Genomic DNA, 6,316 nt, shown 5'->3' with positions numbered 1-6,316 from the left:
GATTTCAAAAAAGCTTTACGGTGAAAGCAAACCATGCGATTATGTGAGGACAGCTCTCAGCAGACAAAACATTACAAACAGCTAGCAGCAAAGTAGATTGGTCACGAAAGTCAGAAAAACAATACAATTAATCGCTTACCTTTGATGATCTTCATATGTTTACACTCACGAGACTCCCAGTTACACAATAAATGTTTGTTTTGTTCGATGAAGATTATTTTTATATACAAAAACCTCCATTTGGTTGGCGCGTTTTGTTTAGTAAAGTTCGTAGAAACATGTCAATATTTTTTTAATCAATCCTCAGGTTGTTTTTACAATAAATTATCAATAATATTTCAACCGGACGGTAGCCTTTTCAATAGGAGAGAGAGAGAGAAAAGTTCTCGCTACAGGCGCTCGCGCATGCACAAATCTGGGGACACCTAGCTATCCACTGATGCGATGTGATCATTCTTGCTCATTTTTCAGAATAAAAGTCTGAAACTATGTCTAAAGACTGTTCACACCCTGTGGAAGCTATAGGGAAAGGAATCTGGTTGCTATCCCTTTAAATGGAGGATAGGCTTGCAATGGAAAAGAGAGGTTTCAGAAAAACAGCACTTCCTGGTTGGATTTTCCTCAGGTTTTCGCCTGCAATATCGGTTCTGTTATACTCACAGACAATATTTTGACAGTTTTGGAAACTTTAGAGTGTTTTGTATCCTAATCTGCTAATTATATGCATATTCTAACTTCTGGGCCTGAGAAATAGGCAGTTTACTTTGGGCACGTTTTTCATCCAAACATCAAAATACTGCCCGACTGTTCCCTGGACCTGGATGTTAATTAAGGCAGCCCCCTGCACCTTTCTGATTCAGAGGGGTCGGGTTAAATGCGGAATACACATTTCAGTTGTACAACTGACTAGTATCCCCCTTCTTTAAAAAAAAACGAAATTAGTGACAGGTGCCTTGTGACCAAAAACTGGACGGAAATGTAATTAATTTAAAAAAAAAATATTTACTTAAGTCTGCAAAAATAAATAACTTTACATTTTCACAGGAGAGGAACATTGAACATCAGCTCACACCACATGCCACACCTGTACAAAATGTGGAAAACAACACTGGACACTGGACCATCATTAATCTGGTGTCTCAAGCAAGTCTATGATGAATTGTGCCCTCACCCAGCCTGGGGGCATGTCAGCTTAAATGCCTACATACAAAGGGGCATCCAGAGGAACAGTGGATATGCAAAGAAGGAGGTCGGGCAGTCCACTGCTGGCCGCCAGTTCACACTGGACCAACGTTGGTCTGGTGTCTCTCAAGCAAGTCAGTGATGAATTGTGAACTTCCAATCCACCCCTGCTGATGAGCGTCCAGCCAATCCACCCCTGCTGATGCTTGTTGAGAGAGGGAGAGAGTGTTAAACTACTTATAGTCAACCCAATATTAGCAAATATTCAATTACAATTTCTAAGCTTAAAGTTTATTATAGAAAAACTCACCCTAGCACTTTCTGAGGCAAGAAGGACATCGCCCTCTTCTGCTAGTCTTCACCCCACCGGGGGAAAGACAGAAGCCTGGGGTAGATCACCCAGGGCAGGCCTGCCGTGAGGCAGGAGCGAGCACTGGAGGTACTTGTACGTCCAAGGGTTCATACATAATACATACAGAGAATACATAAGTGACAGCTACAGTATTAATCATTCTCAACACCATGAGAGCATATCTACAGCCAAGCAGCAGCATGGATGGTAAGTGACAGCTACTAGATTTAGTTAGCTAGCTATAGGACAAAGAATGCATAGGTCTATATGACAGATACAGGACGGGAGTGTCATCATGGAAGGGTTTTCATCTTTGCAAAGTACACACTGCATTTATGGAAAGCATGTGGTAAAGTTGTTTAGCATTCAATGCATGTGAGATTTAACGGGCAAATAGTAAGACTAACGCAATGCAGATCATTCCTTACTGTAAAGTATTCATGTTTGCAGAATGTCAAGGGAATTGAATGCCTGCCTACCAAACACCATTAAACTAGCTAACATAATACATGCATTAGCTAATACATGACTGATACTGCCACATACACTGGAACAGAAAAGAAACTACTGTAGCATGATAACATTACTGTACTGTAGCCTGCGTCACGTGCACACGATCTCACAACTATAACAACTTCACAGATGTCTTATACCATAAAACAAAGCACGAATTTAAGCAATACTGTGCATTAAAATAGATACGATTCTGTAAGGGGTTGCGTCAATTCGAATCTGGTTTCAGGTTAGAGAGTGAATTTCAGAAACATCGATTTTATTCTATTAACACTTTTTATTAACTTAAGCAATACATGGTAAATGCAATTTTCATATATACGGGTTCGCTGTAATACCACGCAGGGCAGAACAGAGAACTGGCCAACACCCTAACGGTATCTTCTTTAATACTCTGACAGAAGTAGTTCCTGCTTCCGAGCTGGCCTGTCAGAGTAAAGACTGGGCGTGATTTAAACTCACTCAGCCTATCGTTGGGGCACAGGCTGGTCCCAGCCCCCCAGGCACTCCAGTTGATAGATGTAACTGTTGCTGTGTAGAATATCTATGCGCTCATACCCTAGATACCGTTATCACACATCTGGTTCTTGTTAATGTCTAACAAAATACCGTTTGTTTTCGCAACACTATGCTCTGTATGTGTCCCCCACAACTCATGATAACTGCCTACACCCAAGGTTAGCCATAGCCTTTCTGCTAGTCACACCATATGTCGCAAAATGTTACTTCTAACACACACAGACACCCTCATGTTAGGCCAAGCATATTTTCAAAACCCCACAATTGTAAAAATATGATTGAAAATGCAGACAAGTGGTGGCTGTTTCAACTGGTAAAGTTAGCTACCGATGCCGAAACCAATGGTACTGTACGTGCATCATAGGTATTTGACACCAGAGATCACACTGTATAATAATGTTTACAATTAGCTTTTCCATTCTTACGACACAGATGTAGCAATAACATTACAATCGATTTCATGCCAGCTTACACAATATACTTACTCTGTAACTATCTCTCCGTGTGATGTAAACAATGATAGGATGCGGGGAAAGTGTCATGGCCGCCGTATGTTTTCTGAAAATTCGAGTTGGGGCGGTGGCTAAAGTCAAAGGGCGAATACGATTGCACCACACGTCAAACGGGCGATGGTGGTTGGATACAGTCATTTCTGGGGTTCTACAGTCTGTCTATAGATTATATAAATGCAGAGGGGGGGGGGGGGGGGCATAGTGGTTGAAGCTAAAAGATTTTTCAGTAAGAAAGAGGGGCAGAGAAGTTAAAGTGTCAGTATTATTCATGTTTGAGAAGGCTGTACCTAAGAAAGCACAGATGGGCTTTCTGCCTTTCACTGTTAGAGAGTGTCCCACCTCTATTAAGGTGTTTTAAATGCCAAAGAATGGGACATGTAGCTGATCTGTGCAAAGGAAAGAAAAGATGTGCCAAGTGTGGAGGGGAACATGATTATGGTGAACGTGGGAACCATGTCAAAGTTAAATGTAGTAATTGTGGGGGGGGAACACAGTGCAGCATTTGGTGGATGCCAGTTGCAGAAAGAGTCAAAAACATATAAAATCACTCATAATGTCTCTTATGCAGAGACTGCAAGGCAGAATGATGGAGATATCAGGGTTACTCCTGGAATAAGCGGACCTACTGTAGGAAATGTTGCTCATGTTGGTCCAGACACGGATACAAGACCTGTTCAGAAATCTTGCTCTCGCAAATGTGTTGTTTCAAAGGACACCTTAATAGTTCATCAGATTGACTTTATAGCCTTCATTGGAAAGATTATCAACCTGACTGTGTTTGTGGAAAAAATAACTGCCAAGTTGAAGATCATTGTGGAAGCAGCAACAGAGTTTTTAAGAGTAACAGATGTTACTATCGCCATGATTGTTGATATGTTGACTCCTAATAATACTAATGAGGGAATGTCTCAGTATGATGATCATTAGATTTTTGATATCCTTCAGTGGAATTCCAGACTCCTTATTGCTAACTGTCAGGAGTTTAAGAAATATGTAATAGATTTAGAGATCAAACTTGATGTGATATGTGTTCAAGAAACATCTAGATTTTTTTATTCCAGGTTATTGTTCAATCAGATCTGATAGATCAGCTAAACAGGGTGGTGGGTGTGCTACGTTCATAAGGGAAAGTCTTGTATATCGTAATATAACTGTCCCATCTGAATATGAATGCTCAATTGTGGAAATCTACAGTGCAGGTAGTAATATTAAGTTACACCATTTTTTACCACCCTTGTCGTCAACTATCATTAGAGGTGTTTGATGAAATATCAGGAGAGTTGGGCTCTAGAGAGGTATGTGCAGCGACTTTAATGCACATAGTAGTTTATGGGGAAGCACACATACAGATGCTAATAGTACTATTGCGGAAGATATGATGGAAACAAGAGCATTTGTATGTCTTAACGGTGGATGTGGTACAAGAGTTGATGTTGTTAGAGGGGTTGCATCCTGCCTGGACCTCATAACGGCTTCTAACTCTATTGCATCTTTGTGTGAATGTAATGTAATGAATTATTCTACTGTTGGAAGTGATCATTTCCAGATTTGGTTTTACCATGAACTTAGATGTTACTATTCCAGATACGGTACCATTCAGATGGGGCTTTCATGAAGCAGACTGGGAGAGGTTTGGAGATCATTGCTTAAAGTCTATTGGACAGTTGTCTTTAGAGAGGCTGGTTGATGTATGTGCTGCCTCTGTGACCTCCGATTTTGAGTGCTGCGAATGTATATGTACCAATGAGTGAAGTGGGTGAGAAAAGGAAGGTGATTCCTTGGTGGACTGAAGAGTCGAGAAAGAAATAGGGCTTAAAGAGTGTTGCGTAGGACTCCTGAGAATCTAGTCGATTTCTTCTAGTATGCAGGGTCATTAAGTCTGTCAAGAGAAATGCACGAAGACAGTTCTGCTTTACAATAGGCAGGGGTACTGAGCTGATATATTTATGGTCTATGTTGAATAAAATGATTGGAAGAAGCAAGTCCACCCGAATTCCATTTATGGTTGTGGGTCAAAAAATGTCCGTAACTGATAAAGAAAAAGCTGACTTGTTAGGCATTTGCTAGGGTACATACTGTAGTTGGGTTACTTTGGATGAAGTATTTAAGCAACGCAGGTGTGAGATTTTAAATGATCATGTTAATGTGTAGAAGAAAAGAGATACTGTTGACTTTGGATGCTGTTTTTACCATACATGAGGTGCGTTCAGCCTTAAAAGGCTGTGGATATATAGTGAGGCTAACAAGCATTTGATGCACTGCCGATTTTGCAGGTTTTCCTACTTACAAAGCATGTAGAGGTCTGTAATTTTTATCATAGGTAGTACACTTCAACTGTGAGAGACGAAATCTAAAACCAAAATCCAGAAAATCACATTGTATGATTTTTAAGTAATTAATTTGCATTTTATTCCATGACATAAGTATTTGATACATCAGAAAAGCAGAACTTAATATTTGGTACAGAAACCTTAGTTTGCAATTACAGAGATCATATGTTTCCTGTAGTTCTTGACCAGGTTTGCACACATTGCAGCAGGGATTTTGGCCCACTCCTCCATACAGACCTTCTCCAGATCCTTCAGGTTTCGGGGCTGTCCCTGGGCAATACGGACTTTCAGCTCCCTCCAAAGATTTTCTATTGGGTTCAGGTCTAGGCCACTCCAGGACCTTGAGATGCTTCTTACGGAGCAACTCCTTAGTTGCCCTGTCTGTGTGTTTCGGGTCATTGTCATGCTGGAAGACACTGCCACGACCCATCTTCAATGCTCTTACTGAGGAAAGGAGGTTGTTGGCCAAGATCTCGCGATACATGGCCCCATCCATCCTCCCCTCAATACGATGCAGTCGTCCTGTCTCCTTTGCAGAAAAGCATCCCCAAAGAATGATGTTTCCACCTCCATGCTTCACGGTTGAGATGGTGTTCTTGGGGTTGTACTCATCCTTCTTCTTCCTCCAAACACGGCGAGTGGAGTTTAGACCAAAAAGCTCTATTTTTGTCTCCTCAGACCACATGACCTTCTCCCATTCCTCCCCTGGATCATCCAGATGGTCATTGGCAAACTACAGACGGGCCTGGACATGCGCTGGCTTGAGCAGGGGGACCTTGCATGCGCTGCAGGATTTTAATCCAAGACGGCGTAATGTGTTACTAATTGTTTTCTTTGAGACTGTGGTCCCAACTCTCTTCAGGTCATTGACCAGGTCCTGCCATGTAGTTCTGGGCTGATCCCTCACC

General features: G+C 41.5%; 1 long non-coding RNA gene across 1 annotated transcript; it reads right to left on the bottom strand.

Moving 5' to 3' along the window:
* Positions 1–982: 982 nt before the first annotated feature.
* Positions 983–3,108, bottom strand: LOC118945360. Its single transcript, XR_005040527.1, has 2 exons — positions 1,493–3,108; positions 983–1,387 (listed from the first exon to the last, which is right to left on the bottom strand). It is a non-coding gene; the product is annotated as an uncharacterized LOC118945360 (long non-coding RNA).
* Positions 3,109–6,316: the final 3,208 nt, after the last annotated feature.

Source organism: Oncorhynchus mykiss, chromosome Y (genome assembly GCF_013265735.2).
Source record: "Oncorhynchus mykiss isolate Arlee chromosome Y, USDA_OmykA_1.1, whole genome shotgun sequence".
Taxonomy (NCBI): domain Eukaryota; kingdom Metazoa; phylum Chordata; class Actinopteri; order Salmoniformes; family Salmonidae; genus Oncorhynchus; species Oncorhynchus mykiss.
The sequence above is the reverse complement of the archived record's forward strand: the minus strand, read 5'-3'. Positions and strand labels throughout refer to the sequence as shown.